The sequence below is a fragment of the Girardinichthys multiradiatus genome, chromosome 20 (assembly GCF_021462225.1).
Source record: "Girardinichthys multiradiatus isolate DD_20200921_A chromosome 20, DD_fGirMul_XY1, whole genome shotgun sequence".
Lineage (NCBI taxonomy): Eukaryota > Metazoa > Chordata > Actinopteri > Cyprinodontiformes > Goodeidae > Girardinichthys > Girardinichthys multiradiatus.
The window spans coordinates 36,142,643-36,161,736 of NC_061812.1; the positions used below are offsets into that span (position 1 = coordinate 36,142,643).

General features: G+C 39.9%; 1 protein-coding gene across 5 annotated transcripts in view; it reads left to right on the forward strand.

The window, feature by feature from the left end:
• Positions 1–19,094, forward strand: part of celf4 (CUGBP, Elav-like family member 4) — a 167,020-nt gene that overhangs the window by 41,306 nt on the left and 106,620 nt on the right. The window lies entirely within an intron of this gene.

The window sequence follows — 19,094 nt, forward strand, 5'->3', positions numbered from 1 at the left end:
GTCCTTGTGTACATGTCCGTCAGCTAAAAGAGTCCTGCACAGAAAGAGGGCTCTTAAGAAGGTTCTGGGCTGAACCAAGGCATGTAAGGGTCATAGGGGAGCCAGGTCTAGTTGTTTATTGGCTTATGAGGTTAGTATTTATCTGGACAAAATTAATACAATAAAATTATCATTAAATAAATGAATGTTGTGAATGTCCCATAAGTGAAGTAAATGTAACATGAAAGAAATGTAACATTAAATGTACCATTAAATTAAAGGTAACATTTATTTATTTAACACATCCTTAGAAACAATAAATGTACCATTATTTCATGAAATGGACTATTATGCAATTAAATGTGCCACTGAATAATTAAGTATAATTTTAAAGATGACATGACGTAATTAGTGGTACACTTAATATTTAATGATGTATTAAAATAAATTGTACATTTAATGGTACATTCAATTTTTTTCTATTTCACAACATATTTATTTAATAGCTTCCCTTGATGAAGCCTTACTACGGAGCCCGCGAGGGGACATGGGAGAATTGTTTTTCTTTTGCGTGCCCACGCAATACTTTTTACGTTCCCACGCAATACTTGTTCGGTAATATTTGCGACTTTCCTGTCAGCTCTATAAGTTTAATAGATAAGTCCTTACTTCTTACTTTACGTTGCAAATCCAATTTTACCACGTACAGTTCTCCACCTGCGTTTGCTTCCTCCCTTCTGAACGCAGGTGGAAAACGTTGATCAGAAGCACTGTTGGCTTGTGGGTCGTGTAGTTCGTTTGACTCGCATTATAGTATAGGCTTCTTGGAAAAAAAAACTACACAATGGCGGCGTCGATCCAAGTTTTTTTTTCTTAAAGTTTATAACAAAGTCTCAGTTTTACATTTCCAAAGACAATTGATCCTAGGTTGTTCTCCCTTCTATTGGTTAGCTCCCGTCTGCTCCTGTTCATTTTTTATCCTGTACCGTCCCAATCACGTGATCTTTACCGATCCCGTCTCGCATTCCACGGGATTCCCATGGGAATCCCGTGACCTGTGGGATTCCCGAAAAAATGTCAGCTTCTAGTTTGGACACCCCCTCTCATTCAAAGAGTTTTCTTTATTTTCATGACTATGAATATTGTAGCTTCACACCGAAGGCATCAAAACTATGAATTAACACATGTGGAATTATATACTGAACAACCATCCTCAACAACACTGTATCGGCCGTGGACCACTTCAGGTTTTTAGGAACCACCATCTCTGAGGACCTGAGATGGTCTTCACACATAGACACTGTTCGAAAGAAGGCCCAGCAGAGACTGTACTTCCTGAGGCAACTCAAGAAGTTCAACCTTCCACAGGAGCTGCTGGTCATCTTCTACACTGCCATCATTCAATCTGTCCTGTCTTCATCCATCTCAGTGTGGTTTGGTTCATCCACAAAACAGGACAGGTCCAGACTGCAACGAATAATCAAGAATGCAGAGAGAATAATCAGGGCTGGCCTTCCCTCCATCCAGGACTTATACAGGTCTAGGGTCAGGAAAAGCTAAAATCTCTGCAGACCCCACACACCCTGCACATAAACTGTTCAGAGCTTTACCTTCAGGCCGCCGCTACAGAGCACTGTTCACTAAAACCAGCCGCCACAGAGACAGTTTCTGTGAGGCTGTTTCTCTGTTGAACATTCAATAGAGGACAAAACAACAGCATACAGATGTTGCAAATGCACCTTTTTATTTTATATGTGTATATTGTACATTGTAAATATGTATATTCTGTAATGCAAAAACAAAACAAAAGAGCAAAGTGTACCGGAGTCAAATTCCTTGTTTGTATGTACGAACTTGGCAATAAAGCTGATTCTGATTCTGATGAAGGCCTGATTCACATAGTCTCCTCTTAACAGTTGTTCTAGAGATGTCTCTGCTGCTAGAACTCTGTGTGGCATTGACCTGTTCTCTAATCTGAGCTGCTGTTAACCTGCAATTTCTGAGGCTGGTGACTCGGATGAACTTATCGTCTGCAGCAGAGGTGACTCTTGGTCTTCCTTTCCTGGGGCGGTCCTCATGTGAGCCAGTTTCTTTGTAGTGCTTGATGGTTTTTGCGACTGCACTTGGGGACACTTTCAAAGTTTTCCCAATTGTTCAGACTGTCTGACCTTCATTTCTTAAAGTAATGTTGGCCACTGGTTTTTCTTTACTTAGCTGCTTTTTTCTTGCCATAATACAAATTCTAAAATTATTCAATAGGACTATCAGCTGTGTACTGTATCCACCTCCTGCACAACACAACTGATGGTCCCAACCCCATTTATAAGGCTTGAAATCCCACTTATTAAACCTGACAGGGCACACCTGTGAAGTGAAAACCATTTCAGGTGACTACCTCTTGAAGCTCATCAACGGAATGCCAAGAGTGTGCAGAGCAGTAATCAAAGCAAAAGGTGGCTACTTTGAAGAACCTAGAATATAAGACATATTTTCAGTTGTTTCACAGTTTCTTGTTCAGTATATAACTCCACATGTGTTAATTCATAGTTTTGATGCCTTCAGTGTGAAGCTACAATATTCATAGTCATGAAAATAAAGACAACTCTTTGAATTAGAAGGTGTGTCCAAACTTTTGGTCTGTACTGTACATCCCTGGGAGAGTTTCAGTGGTTTTAACCAGTTAGTGAAAACAGTATTTAAGGCGCCTGCTTCCATCACTTTCTGTTTTTTTACTTCTACTGGAGAAGACACAGTGCCTCTGGCCCCATTTGCACTTGCACTTGCACTGGTTTTGTAAAGAGGGATTATTGCCAAAAATTAAACATTGTGGACCACGCCACTTCCTGCCTCTGCCTGTCTACTTCCGCACCTTACCTGCTCCACCCACTAAAGGGCGGCCTAATGTAACACCCCAGAATTCATATAAAGATCTGCAGTAATGATCTGTTTTAAATTTGTTCTTAAAAGTGTAAAAAAATTGTTTGAATTCAAAAATTATTTCTTTTGCCAGTAGTAAGTAGACTGGCCAAGAATGACGACAATGGTTTTCCATCTTCCTACTGGAATATGGTTGAGTGTAACATAATTCTCAGATCCAATTTTCATATCCTGACAACAGTGCCATCCAAGGGGCTGAAGGTTAAAACCCCAAAGGAGCTATAGAGGAATGATGAAAATTTTTTTTTTTAGCAACTAACTTTTCTCTTTCAATTTTACAGCTTTAACAATGATTTTAAGGAATCTAAAATCTCATACTGTGAACAGCAGGTACAGAAGTACATGGGCAGCTATATCATTCTTTAATCAGAAGCTCTTTTATTACAACCCTTATAAAAATATTCATTTTCTGCTCTCAGTAGTACTCATTTTCATTATACGACCAAAAGACCAAAACGTATTATGGCTTTTCCCAAACACAATAAGTCAGGAATTTGTATCTTTACTTTGAGTCATTTCAACACTAAATTAAAGAGTTGTCTAAGGTTTAACATTCACAAAAATCTAGCCAGAACATTCCTGTCTTAAGGTCAATCTTTAAAAGGGAAAGGGAAAAAAAGCATTCCTGTGTTTATTGAGCAAAAGGTGTCCTTGGTCAACCCTCTCAGGCGAAGATAAGTATTAACAGAACTGAAGTGGAGGGAAACATGGGGATTTCTATTGACTGACTGAAATTGGACAGCCTCAGACAAACTTTTATGATAAAGTTTTGCGAGGCAGAGCTCCAGGACTTTCGTAACAGAGTTTCAGCAGAGCAACGAATAAAGCTTTTTAATGCTATTGACTCATTTCGGGCTCTTACCTAGATGTTCTGAAATATTTAAATGATCACTGGGAGTTTCACCCCGTCTGTGGCTGGGAATAAAAGAAGAGAGAGAGAGAGAGGAAGAGTGAGCTTTTTATGTCACTCTGTTACAATCCCTGAATTAATAGGCACAAGTTAATTAGAGAACTCTGTGCAGTAACATTGTCCCTCAAGTTTAGGAGTCTTGGGTGGCATCAGGCAGTGCATGATGGTTAAAAAACGAATTTATGTGTTCGATGCAAACGGCTAATTCATTTAAATATGGTAGAACGGTAGAACGGTAATTAGTGTCAGAAGAGAATTGGAAAAATAGAGGTTCCCAGTCCTGGGCCAAAGCAGCTGATGTGGCAAAGGTCAGATCTGCAACAAGAGTTAAACATTGCATAATAAGTGTGATCAACAGACTTTATTTTACAGCTGCAGTGTGGGGGATCTTTTGTCTCACCCTGCTGCTGAATGTATGCATGTTTTATTTACAGTTAATGCAGTTGGCATCCAGCAGCTCTTGGCAAATGTATGCCTCCCTCACAGCATCATTTAGGTAATACAGACAGTTTGAGAATGACTGAAGCAGTTAACTGTTGTTTTCTTTCAATTAAGCAGATATAAATTGAAGCACTGTTAGAATGCCAGGGTTTTGGCTTGAATGTGAAATATATCATGTACAGTTTAACTGCAAAACAAACAAATCTTTTAGAAAACAAATTAAACATATAACATACATACAATAATACACCTAAACCAATACTTTTAAGGAACTTTTGATTTTATTACAGCACTCAGTCTTTTGGGTAGGATTCTAAAAGCAGGGCACATTTTGATTTGGCAATATTTACTCACTCTTCTTTGCTATAATGCACCAAATCTGTCAGATTGTGAGAGTATCACATGCACACAGTCCTCTTCAGATCATCCCACAGATTTTCAGTTGAATTCAGGTCTGTAGTCTGGTCAGAAAACTGTCATATTCCTCATTCCTCTTATTCTTCTTATGAACCCATTCTTTTCATGATTTGGATTTATGTTTTGGGAAGTTGCCATGCTGAAAGATGAAATTCCTCTTAATATTCATCTTTTCAGCAGGAGGCTGAAGGCATTGACTCTTTTGAACTGTTCATTACCCCATCTTAACTAAGGCCTAATTTTCAGCTGATGATAAACAGCCTCAAAGCATGATACTTCACCATCATGCATCACTATTGGTATGTCATCATTAATATAATGTCTTCATAACACATTTTTCCAGATACATTTGGGGGACTTTTTTTTTTTGTTGCATTTTACCAAATATAGCTGGGCTAAATTTTTCTGCTTCATAAGAAAAGGCTTTGGTCTTTTCTCTTTACTCCATAACCAAGACTTATGAAGAACACAGACGATTTTCTGACATATATCACACAGCCAGTACTTGTGAGGAATTCCAGGAGCTCCTTTAATGTTGCTGTATGCCTCTTGGTTGACTCCCTGACTAGTTGTCTCCCCATCTTTTTATTAATTTTGGAGGGATATCTAGTTCTTAGTAATATTTTCTTAGGAGATGTTACAGGCTTGATTTGCTGTGAGATGTGTGATTTTGAATGTGGTGGTTAATTCTGAGAATAGCAACATCTCTGTGAGCAGATTTATGCAACATTATCTTTTGTCTGTGTTAGGTTTTGGGGTTTGGTTCTTTGTTGGTTTTTCTGCACTTCCCTGTCTGCGTTCATCAAGTTACTGTTCATATTGAATAAGGTTCATGATTTATTCTTGTGTTTAGACTACTTTCTGGATTCCTGTGTTGTTTATATTTTTCGTATAGATCTGGTTCCCCCCTGTTAATGTTCTTTAGTCTCATTGTTTACTTGCTTCTGTTTACTTAGATGTTTCCTGTTACCTCCCTGCACTCCCTGCTCATTAGTCAATCTCCCTCAGTTAGCGCCTTACTCCCTGTTCCACCAGCTGTTCCTGATTCTCCCCAATTAGCTTCCTTAGTTCATTGGTCCATTCCCCAACCTACCCCTGTATTTATGCTCTCTGGTTTTCTGTTCTCATCACTGTTTTGTATTGCTGACATTCATGTTTCAATGTCTCTGTGTTCCCCGCTGTAAGTGTTAGTATAGTTCTCAGTTTAAGTTATTGCTTCACCTCCACGCAATAGGACACTCGAATATTTCAGTATTGTTTTTCAATTAACTTGTAAGATTATAGGTAATTTTAATGTTGGATAAAGTTCAGAAATGATTTATGTTGGTTTTATATTTTTATTTGACAAATATTTACCATCTTAACGGAGGTGTGTAGACGTTTTATATCTACTGTATAGCTTATTTTGTTGACAACCACATCACAATTTTTAAGTCCTAATAAGTCCTCTTAAGTTCTAAAAGTCCTAATAAAACATGAATGAAAAATAGTTACTTCACGCAATATTCTGCTCTCCCGCTTATAATTATTTATCTCTTCAGAGAATGGATGAAATTACATTTTACTTATCAGATGTGACAAAGCAATGAATTAAAGTTCTTGTAGCTATACATCTGTTCTCAATCGTTCCAAACAAAAAATCCTTCAGTGTCAATCAAATGAGTATACATCCCAAGGCTACTACGGACTCTAATGCTTTAAGCCCCTTGGACATGAGGAACCGTTAAGTCAATGATTATTCACTTTTAGTTCAATTGAATCTAAGCTAATATGCCATGCAATGACACAAGTATTACAAGGACCCCCCACCTAGCAAGATCAAGACTCTGCAATGTTGCACTAAAAATCAAGCAGAAAGGATGAAGAGACTTTTAGGGAAATACTATACAAACAAGTACAATACAGGGACATTTACTTTGGAAAAGGATAATATGAGACATGAGCCATTTTGATCTGTGGTGGTTGAAAGGGTAGAAATAAACAAAATCACATCCCACATGGCATCCTTAGGAAAGATGAGTAAAATGATAGGGCTTAAATCTTGCAGTAGAAAAATCTCACACAGAGCATTTTGAAAAGTCCAGCCTGCAACTTGAGTACATTTATTCTGGAGAACGAAAATCTCATGTAGGGAAATCATTGTCCTAAACAAAATCACTGGTTGCATTATTGCTGGTACCACATATGTTGATCAATTATCTTTAACCAATAGCACATCACTTCTTCTATAACATTTTATAAGGTTGGGGCTTACAAAGAGGATCTTTGAATATTTCTCTTATCACAATCCCTGTAGATCTTAGGGGTGCCAATTCCCAGTCCCTGAGAGCTACTATATATATATATATATATATATATATATATATATACAACTTTTAGATGTATCCTGTCTCCAACACAGTTGAATCAAACAAATTGGCTAGTTACCAGGCCTCTGCTAAGCTGAATGATTGAATGTGGATTACATGAATGGAGCCATTTTATTCACTTAGGCAGTCTTGGTCTAGATTGTCCTGGGTCCTTTTGTTTGGTAGGTTTTTTATGAGATTTAAAACTGGGGACTGAATTGGCCATGGATGAGGGTTGATTTTCTGTCCTTTCTGTTGATTTGGCAAATGTTTTGGATAATTATCATGCTGAAAGACAAAATGACAACCCTTTTTCAGTTTACTGGCAGAGACCACCTGATTTTTAGTTTCCTGGTATTTCAAAGATTTTATGACGTAATGCACTCTAATATGTTGCAGAGCCCTTGGAAGGGAAACGGGCCTACAACATCAGAGGTCCTCCAACATACTTAACAGTGGGCATGAGGTGTTTTTCCACATATTGTTCAAAGGTGAATTCTTTCTAAGGCTTTTTAATACATGTTTACCAGGCGTGACTACAAATTTGCTGAGAGCTGACAGCACTGTGAAAAAGGAGCGGAACACAACACTTATTTTTCACAAGGATCCAATTAAAACTGAGTACAATTAAACATATGGCAAAAGCGTGATAACACACAAAGTAGTGAGAGTTCCTATATAGTGGGCAGAGATTTCAATAAGAGAAGACGTACCATGCTAGTTATATGATCAGGTCAGAGAACATTTATGCTAAATGGTAAAAGTAAAAAGTTAAGACATATCTTTACACTGCCTTGCAAAATCACCCATACCTTTTTGAACTACTCGTACTCGTCGTCTTCCACTTTATCCGGGACCGGGTCGCGGGGGCAGCAGACTCAGTAGAGACGCCCAGACGTCCCTCTCCCGAGACACCTCCTCCAGCTCCTCCGGGGGAAGCCCAAGGCGATCCCAGGCTAGCCGAGAGACATAGTCCCTCCAGCATGTCCTGGGCCATCCCCTGGGCCTCCTCCCGGTGGGTTGTGCCTGGAACACCTCCCAAGGAAGGCGTCCAGGAGGCATCTGATACAGATGCCCGGGCCACCTCAACTGGATCCTCTCGATGTGGAGGAGCAGCGGCTCTACTCCGAGCCCCTCCTGGATGTCCGAGCTCTTCACCCTATCTCTAAGGGAGTGCCCGGCAACCCTATGGAGGAAGCTCATAGCAGCCGCTTATCTCCGGGATCTTGTTCTTTTGGTCATGACCCAAAGTTCATGGTCATAGCTGAGGGTAAGAACGTAGACCGACCGGTAAATCGAGAGCTTCGCTTTTCGGCTCAGCTCTCTCTTCACCACAATGGACCGGTACAGTACCCCCATTACTGCAGCAGCCGCACCAATCCGTCTGTCGATCTCCCGCTCCGTTCTTCCCTCACTCGTGAACAAGACTCCGAGATACTTGAACTCCTCCACTTGAGGCAGGAACTCCCCGCCAACCTGAAGAGGACAAGCCACCCTTTTCTGGTTGAGAAACATGGCCTAGGGCTTGGACGACCTGATCTTCATCCCAGCTGCTTCACATTCGGCTGCGAACCGCCACAGCGCATGCTGTAGGTCTTGGCTAGAGGGGGCCAGCAGGACCACGTCATCTGCAAAAAGAAGAGACGAAATCCACTGGTCCCCAAACCAGACTCCCTCCGGCCCTTGGCTGTGACTAGAAATCCTGTCCATAAAAGTTATGAACAGGACCGGTGACAAAGGGCAGCCCTGCCAGAGTCCAACATGCACCGGGAACAGGTCCAACTTAGTGCCGGCAATGCAGGGAATGCGTGATGGCAAGATTGAGGAGATCCTCGAAGTACTCCTTCCACCGCCTGATAATGTCCCCAGTCGAAGTCAGCAGCCTCCCACCCCCACTGTAAACATCTTGGCATCCTGAGGCGACGGACGGTTTGCCAGAATTGCTTCGAGGCCAACCGGTAGTCCTTCTCCATGGCCTCACAGGCCCGGGTTTTGCCTCTGCCACAGCCCAGGCCACGGCACGCTTGGCCTCACGGTACCCATCAGCCACCTCAGGAGTCCCACAAGCATACCACAACCAATAGGACTCCTTCTTCAGCTTGACAGCATCTCTTACTGTCGGTGTCCACCACCGGGTTCGGGGATTGCCACCGCGACAGGCACCACAGACCTTACGGCCGCAGCTACGGGCATCAGCATCGACAATAGATGTGGAGAACATGGTCCACTCGGACTCTATGTCTCCAACATTCCCCGGAATTTGGTCAAAGCTCTCCCGGAGGTGGCAGTTGAATACATCCCTGGCCGAGGGCTCTGCCAGACGTTCCCAACAGACCCTCACTATGCGCTTGGGCCTGCCAAGTCTGTCCGGCTTTCTCCTCTTCCAGCGGATCCAACTCACCACTAGGTGTTGATCAATGGACAGCTCAGCCCCTCTAATCACCCGAGTGTCCAAAACATGCAGCCGAAGGTCTGACGATACGACAACAAAGTTGATCATCAACCTCCTGCCTAGGGTGTCCTGGTGCCAAGGGCACTGATGGACACCCTTATGCTTGAACATGGTGTTCATTATGGACAATCTGTGACTACCACAGAAGTCCAATAATGAAACACCACTCGGATTCAGATTGGGGAGGCCATTCCTCCCGATCACGCCTCTCCAGGTGTCACTGTCGTGTCCCACGTGGGCGTTGAAGTCCCCCAGCAGAATAATGGAGTACCCGGGAGGGGCACTATCCAGCACCCCAACAGGGACGCGAAGAAGGCCGGGTACTCCGCACTACCGCCCAGCCCGTAGGCCAAAACGGCAGTCAGAGACCTGTCCCCAACCCGAAGGCGCAGGGATGCGACCCTCTCATCCACTAGGATAAACCCCAACACGAGACGGCTGAGCTGGGGTGCAACAAGCAAACCCCTGTGGGCACCCCTGTGGGCCAGTAGAAGAGAGTCCAGCCCCTCTCGAGGAGATGGGTTCCAGAGCCCACGCTGTGCGTGGAGGTGAGCCCGACTATTTGTAGTCGATATCTCTCGACCTCCCGCACAAGCTCCGGCTCCTTTTTGAAGTTTTTTACAATTTTTCACCATACAAGATGTTCAGATTTTATGTGATGAACCAACACAAAGTAGAGCATAATGGTTGAAGGAATAGAATGCTTGATTTTCAACATTTGTTTGGCTTGCCACTCTGAGTCAATGCTTTGTAGAACCAGCTTTTACTGATCTAAACCTAGAGCGGAAAGGCTTTTGGAGAATATCTCTACCAGCTTTCTACCATCTAAAGTCCTTTCTAATGTGCAAATAGCTAAAGCTCAGTCAGATTGGATGCCATTGACTCTTAACTGGACTTAGGTCAGGATTTTAAAGTGAGCAAGTGTTTTCAAAGAAAGAGTTATCTGTTTTTCTGTTGTTGTTACTCAGAATATATAAAACAATATTTTCAAAACCAACAGAAAGCAACCAATCCCACAAAATTAGGAAGTTGTATGCCTTTCTAAATGAGGCAAGCTGCAAACCCCATTTTATGTGTCTTATCTATAATGATTTATAGATCATTTGCATGTTTTGTTTAATATTGAGCAAGTAAAAAAATCATATAAACATCAATAAAAGAAAATTGTGGTCCGTGAATGCTTTCAGCTTGACAATCATGCCCTGTGTGGCAAAAAGTTTAGATGCCACTCATCCAAACCATTCTATTGCATCTCTGGCTTTATGTTTCTGGCTTTATGCCCTGCTGGAGGGGGAACCTCCACCCACTAAAGTCTTTTGTAGCTTTGTTGTCTTCCAAGACAGCACTGTGTTTAGCATCACCCATTTTAACTGAGCAGCTTCCATTTCTCTGTTTAAGAAACTCAGCCCACAACCTAATTATTTAACCATCTAGTTTTACAGGACTTCTATGCATAGGTGTGCAAGCAATGCTTTTCACGTAGTAAAATCCATGCATCACTTTTTTCTTCCATTTGACTTTTATGCACTACTTTTTTCTATTGGTCTACCAAAAGGTATTTGGTCTCCTTAAAATCCCAATAAAATATGTTAGTATTTCTGGTGTCAAATGTGACAAAGTGTTAAAGAATGTTCAAGGGTTATGAAAAAAATGCATGTCACTGTAAATGTAATTTACAAGGTTTTCATAATCAACTTTTTAGAAAACTGCAGAAAAGGTCAGCTCATAAAGTTAAAATGTTCTGTACTTAACAAGGTCAAAGCTGTACGTGGTCCAGCACATCTGTCGTTTGAATGAGGCCTGGTGACAGTTGGTGGATATCTTTCTTCTTTCCCCACCAGAACGTTATTCAGCCTCCACCATTCCCTTGCTGCTTTCCTTTCATCTTCTCTCTTTCCCTTCCCCATATTTTGTTTGTCTTTCACTCTTTTTCTGTATCTCTCTCTCTCTGTGGGTGTGTGTGTCCCTTTAGGGTGTCTGCAGCAGTTGAGATATGAAGCAAGTGTAGGACACAGGAGGATGGTGTTCACAGAAGCTAGGCGATCTTATCTGCTCTCCCTCTCTCTTCCCGAGCATCCTGTGCTGTTCTGGTTTTCTATCCACTGTTCTTCTCCTCCTTTTTCTTTTTGCTCCCTTGCCCTTCTTGATCTCCCTCTCCCTCCCCCTCATCTCTTGCTCTTGCCTCAGACACACATTCTCTCAGCTTCCCTCTGCACTACTGTTGATTTGAATTTGAAGTGATGGGAAACTAAATTGGCACCATTGACAGCAGAAACAAACAGCTTATCTCTCTCTCCTGGGCCAATATGGGCCTTAGTCAGATACTAGAGCCGCTGCCAGCATCTGACTTGTGACAATGATGATAAATTGAATGTTTGTTGACTGTCACTTTTAATGCGTGCATATGTAAAAGTGTGTCAGCCTGTTTTACCATGTTGATCTCAACGCCTAGTGCAAATGTGTGCTTGAATAAACCAAGTTTTCAGCTAATAGCTCTTTGTGAATTACCTTGCTGGTGCAAAAAAATGCTATTTTAGGCCTGTCAAACTGTGTTATCTTTGGCATTATTTGTAGATTCAACTGGCAAGCTCCTAGGAACAAAGAGCCTAAAGATACAACTTAAAATTGTTGTATGGCTAGGGTGTCAGTTTTGTGTAGATATACCAGCTCATCCTTTGATGTAGGTGTTTTTTATACTTGAATGATTCATAGATCAGAGTTAAGTGGCTTACCAAATAAAACATGCATCAGTCTGGAAGCAGTCAGGTAAATGGACTAGACTGAAAAGAAGTAGAAAAAAAGAAGCTTATGTATAAAAGGAAAAAGTAGGGAGAGCTTCAGAAAGCCTACAGAATTAAAGGTGGCTCAATATCTTTGGCCAGTGCTGCATACCCAGTGGTATGACATCAACAGAATATAACGCACTTAGATCTATTGCAGACTTGTAATTAGCAAACTGTGGAACCATGTTACCTCACAATCTTTCTCAAGTACCTTTTTTCAGTAGAAAAGCTAACCGTAGTTAAGAGCTGCTACGAAGGCAACTTTTTTTTAATTAAAAGCTGGTTTCTGCATGTGGGCCACGTTATATATAATACATAAGTATACATTAAAGTTACGCATCCACCATGTGTACATACAATCAGTTGCGTTTTTTTGATATGGGGCAGTTGGCATGGTTACCAAGCCCAGGGGTGTGTCCAATCAGGGGACAGCACAAGATATCAGTCAGTTGCACCAAGATGGACTTTAATTGCTTGTTTGAATGTCCGGTCAGTGTGTTGGGGACAGGGTTAACATTAAAAAAACATGGCCATGAGGTGAGACTGGCTAATGATGCTGAAGCTAATATCTGATTTGAAGGTTTTAGTTTGACACTAAACTAAACAACTGTTTGCCTCTATTTTAATGGATTTGGACTGTATATGGTTATCTCTATTGTTTAAAGTATAAATCACACTTTGACTGTTGAAACAGATTATTCTAGTCAGAACAGAGATTAATCAAAAAACAGTATGAAATTCAGTCAAGTTTTTGCTTTTTATTTTATCAGCTCAGATTGACACGGGTTTTACATAAAGAGATGGTTTTCTGTAGTCCTTGGTTAATAAGGTATTTAAGCTACTGGGGCTTTTCTATCTTCTTCAACCACGCTGCATTTTCTTTTGAGCTCTGATATCAACCAAGGATTTTCATCCACACAACGGCTGCTCACTTGATATTTTTCTCTTTTTCGAGTAATTTTCTATGAACCCAAGGTATGGTTGTGCGTGAAAATCCCAGCAGATCAGCAGTTTCGGAAATACTCAGACCATCTTGTTTCTCGCCAACAACCATGCCTCCTTTAAAGTGACTGAAATCCCCATTCTTTCCAATTCTGATGCTTGGTTTAACCCTTGTGTGGTGTTCGGGTCTGTGGGACCCATTTTCATTATTTACTGAAGGAAAAATTATACAATTAATGTAAATTAATTGTAAATTTGTTTCCTCTCATATCATGATTTTAATGAAGTGTTTGATGGTGAGGCATTAAAAATCACAAAATGCAATGGGTCCACCAGACCCAGAAACATTGGCTGAGTAAAAACAATATGAACACCACATAAGGGTTAATCGTTAAGAAGTTCTCGAAGTTGCTGACATATGATTTGTTGATTCACTATTCATCTTAACAAGCAATTAAAAAGATGTACCTAATAAAGTGGGTGGTGAGCATGTATAGTTATACATGTATGTATTTATTTAAACTAAATATATAATATTTGGTTATACACTGGTAGAAGATGTACAAGACTGCATGATAGTAGAAAATCATGCAATTGTGATAATATTGATAACTATTACGATGACTATCTGTTGCTATAAAGTCAGGTTTTCCTCCCTCCTCTTTTTCTGATCTGTGCCTCCGACATTCTCTGTGATTTTGGGCAATATAATCTGTGTAAATTCACTGCTGGCCTAAAATTGCACAAATCAAATTCACAGTTCTGCATTTATGCACTGCACAGAATGTTGGTTAAATGCAATCGCAGTAGGAACACATTGTATTATTTGTCAACACAATTTCAGCTGTCACAGCTGATGATGGCATATGTTTATTGTGAAAAACTGTGAAGAAGTTTGAAATGAAAACAGCTAAGCTTTGATTGCTAAAGTGAGATTATCTGTTTTTTGTAATGACTTGGGGAATTTTCATTATAAAATCAGGGCGCGTTTTTGCATCGATCTCTGCTGGAATATACAGTTTGATACAAAAGTATTGATAACCATTTAACATTTCTACATTTTGTAATGTTACAACCATAAACACGGTTGTATTTTATTGGGAGTTTTTTGATAGATCAGAAAATAGTCCAATTATAGCGACATAACCCAAGCTCAGTCAAAATGCCTAAATAATGTCTGTTAACAGTCATTTTCAAGTAATATTTTCATGTTTTTGCCACAGATTCTCAAATAATCTGAGTTGAGACTTTGACTCTATCATTCTAACTCATTATTCTAAACCAGGGTCATCCAAAGTGCAGCCTGAGGGCCATTTGTGGCCCCGGACTACACTTCAAGGATGATACAAATGTGGCCTTCTTGCACAGGGGATTGATGGAGAATTATCTATGCAGTGGCTTTTACTCAAAAGCAGACTTTAGTGCAACCAAGTCTGCTTTTAATTAATTTAGTAAACCTGCCTAAATAAAGCAAGAATTTTCAATGAAATAGTGACCCAAATCCAATAGACTACATTTGTATTTCCTTTTTTGTTTAGCCGAGCACAAAGGAATTTGCAAACTGGATATCTTTCTTTAAATGAAGCAAATATACAAAACTCTTTTTAAGTTTTGGATCTACAATGATTTACATGTCCCTTACATACAATTTTTTACTTGGCCTGCAAATTCTTTTGTCTCAACGATTCTGGACCACATGACAAAATGTTTGAAGATCACTGATTTAGTTGTAGCATCAAGCTTCCGCAAAGCATTATGCTACAACCAAAATGTTTCACAGTGGGATGGTGTGATCAGGGTGATGTACAGTGCAGATGTAGTCATCCTGAAATCAGATTATACACGGGTGTATTTTGTTTACAAATGATGTTACTATCTAAGGAAGTTTGGTGCACTGTTTTTTATTTTATTGTGGGGTTTCAAAATAACAGGAGCTGAATACAAAAAACTTTGAAAAAGAAATAAAAAAAACATGTCATTTTCCTTTCCTTTCAGAATTATGTGCTTCTTTGCATTGGTATATCCCATAACATCAGAAATGAATTTTGTTGTTGTTTAAGGGTAATTAATACTTTTTCAATGCTCTGTTGTACAGTGTAAAACAATGGTAATAATTTTTGACATTTATGTTCACTGTGTAGCCAGTTGTTTCATCTAAATCTATAGCCTTAGCCTAACAGTATAATTATGCTTATTTCCTGTCACAACACAATGCAGTCTATAATTCTTGTTGGGATGGATGAAAATCAAATGTATGGTCCTTTATTATTCTACTGATTAATTAAGAATTGATCTTGTAAATAATTTAATTTATATCTGCGGGTGATAAACACAGTTCCAAAAAAAAATGTTTTTGAAATTGTTGAAATTGTTTGCTTGCCATGTAAAACTTGCAAAATATTAAGGCAAAACTACTTTTATAAGAGTGATCCATCTTTAATGCCTGTGCATCTTTCAAATCCATCTTTCTACTTTTAAAGTGCAAATTCAGGGTAAATGAGTACAATCAAAGCAGTGCTGCTTTCATTAGAATAAAGTATTTGCTTCGTCTTTCTGTGTTGAATGTATTGGTTGCGGTGGGTGCCTTTGCCTGAAACAGAGGCGTGAGTGTTTCCTATGGGACAGCTCTAGCATGTAGAATTAACACGACAGGCCCTGAGAGGACAAGGAGGTACCAGAGCTGTCAGCGGCCAGCTCCCACTCCGCCTAATGAGAGAGAGGGCCGTTAATTAAAAACACCAACAGGCAGAGCTCCCCGGTGTCCCACCATCAGGACGACCTGGGGTTAAAGACATGGAGCAGAGAGGATGGCATGCATGCTGCTTCCACCTACAGTATATAGTCCTAGACTTTTAACAATAAATAGCCAGGGGTATTCAGAAACAACAAAGTGAACCAGAAATGGGAAAAGCTATTAGAAGGGTTTGCTTTCTTTACACTGCACAGTGTTTGTGTCTCTGGGGGTAAGAGGTCTATGATAATCGTCTAATGCTTCACCCTGGATGTTTTCAGTACAAACTGTGGTTCATTTTGTGTCTTTGTGCTTGTGTTTGCTGCATGGCACAAAAAGCTCAGCAAATCCTGTGCCTGAGGTTTTTTTTTGCAGCTTTAAAGTGTATACTTGCTTCTTTATTCACAGAGAGATGTCTTTCTTTGAAAAGAATTAAACCTGAATACATATTTATCATATAGCAAGGCAACATGCTTTGTCAATCTTGTAACAAGACGATGCACACTATTGGGTTCAAAAGAATTATTTTCTTAAATCTATTTCTTAAATCTAAGAATCTAAGAATCTTCACTTGTTTGTATTCACAAACCGAGTAAAGGCTTCACAAATTAAAAATTGTGTTTTGAATTACCTTGAATCTGTGTGGAATATTCCAGTTTAGGTTTGACTAGTCCTTATGTTATGTTTTTAAGCTTGCCTAATGCTAATATGATCCTAATGCCAATGTAGAGTTGTTAAGATTTGATTAGAATTTTAGATTTTGAAACAGAAATATTCTAATGCAGTACAGACTCATTAAAAAACTATGAAATAGTCCTTTAGCTTATTGCCAATAGAGAGCTCCAAAGTAGATGCTAGCCTTAGAGTTGTTAGGGCCTAATGGTCAGCCAGTTGCCATATTCTCATAGTGCTTACATGGTCCGTCACTCTGTCACCGTTTCTCCTTGCTCACCGTTACCCAAATACTGCCACACAAATGTTTGGACTCTTTGTTACAACAGCCCTCTGTATAAGATGCATGAAATGCGTCACATTATCAATACGCATGCTAGGAATCGCCAGTCCGAAATTGTAGCATGTAATTTCACCACCTTAAACTAACACGATATCATGTGAAAGTAGAGACTTGTATTTTTTCACTGCGCCATGAAAACTCAGCTAGCTAGCAGCCAAAGAGAAGCAAAAGGAAAGTTAGCAAAATCCCATAGGATGGATTGAGAATTTGACATGAATTATGAAGGTTCTAGTTATTTCAATTAAGAACAAGGGGTTTTAGAGTGATGTATGCAAACACTTGTTCTAAGATATATCTTCGTGTTTACTTCCATCTTTTGTCACTGTTTTCTAGGGTGAATTTTAATGTTATCCCTGAATCCTCCTGACTCTGACTGGTTGATAAAAGTGGTGATCATTAACATCGATCCACGTGTTCCTGATATATTAGGCTGCTCACAAAAAGTTAGTGGCTAAGGGGTATTTTACTGTTTTTTTAACAATTACAAGAAGAAAATGTAAATAGATAATAGTAATTGTAAATAGGTACTGCAAATATTTCTGCTGATTCTACACTTCGTATTTGAACTTTTCCTTTTGTTCCTAATATATCTGCTTCAGTCGAAGTCAAATGAATGGTTTTATTTAAAATAGAAAATAAAAGTAGAGTTGAGTGAATTTTCAAAATGATTTAAACACTGTTTTTTTATGATATATTAGTAAAATATAATTAGCTTTCAACTCTGTTACCCAGAAAGACCAAATGGAACATATGGTAGTTCTGCCTAGAAATACTTGTGTTAAAACATCCGTAAAACCGCAAAAGTGTCAAAACCTACTTTGAAAACTCCAAGATGAAGCGGGGTAGTATGATATGATTCAAAGGGAGGTTTCACTCTAAGAAATGTGGGGGTTTTTTTTGGATAAAGATAAAATTCAATATTTTCTACTGTTTATTCACTCTGACACAATATCTTGATTCTAACAATCTCACATTGCCTTCTTTTGAATCAAATAATATACATAAGGAAGTCTTTAAGGACTGGAGACAGAAAAAATGCTTTTGTAACCGAGGGTTGTCAACGAGTACAGTGAGAAGTCTTTGTTTATTTTCAGCACAACAGGAAACTCAAGAACCTTTTCCTTCCTTCCTATGAAATAAAGGTCTTAAACATAAATACAACAGGGTGTCAACCTTAAAGCAGTCACATTCGTTTTGGTAGTTTGTAATACTCAGCTTAGGCTTAGTTCATCAGTCAAACTCACATGTTAGCAACTTCTCACTTTGATGGGAAATACAATGTTTTAATATGTTACACCCCTAGATTGAACAAAAATAAACTAAATTAATTAAGAGAAAGTGTGTTATGGAGGGAAATTGGGTTGGTGGGGTAAACAAGCTAGACACCTGCTGATATAACATGAACTGAAATTGTGTTGTAACATTGCAGCCTTTTGTGCAGTTGCACGTGTTTTATTAAACTGTCAAACACATGAATCATTATCCTTCTTTGCAGATTGACAGTTTGTCAGCTCAGACAGTCACTGTCAATGGGGGGCGGCGAGGGAACGTCACACGTTCCCTGCGGCTTTGTTGTCTTTCGTGCCTCCTGCATCTCCATCTTCTTTCCACCCACACATGTCAACCCAGGTGCGAACATAACCGAGGATTGTGGGTAGTCTTGGAGCATATGGAGCAGCGAGATGACGGAGAAATAGAGGGTGGAGAGGAGGAGGGGTCTCTGAGAGAGAGAAAGAGAGGGAGAAGCTGTCAGGCTGTCTATCCCTGTCACAGGAGCCAGGAGGGTGCGATGGATAACTGCTATTTCAGACTGCCAGCGAGAAAGCTTCGTCAGATTAAAAGGGGCCATTCTGGCACGGCTGCTCTCACACAACAGAATGCACAAATTGTCACATATCCACAAAGTTTTAATTCCTTTTGCTCCCACTTGTTTCGCTTTGAAATGTGAAAAAAGTTCTGTTTGTTCAGCCATTAGATTGCACTTCATTGTGCACAAACACTCACAGACACATGCAAAGCGAATTCCCCGTGTGGACAGTTTCAGAGCTGTGGCTGCATGCTTTCTGCTGTGTGTGTGTGTGTGTGCGTGCGTGCGTGCGTGCGTGCATGCGTGCGTGCGTGCGTGTTATGTGTGGCTAT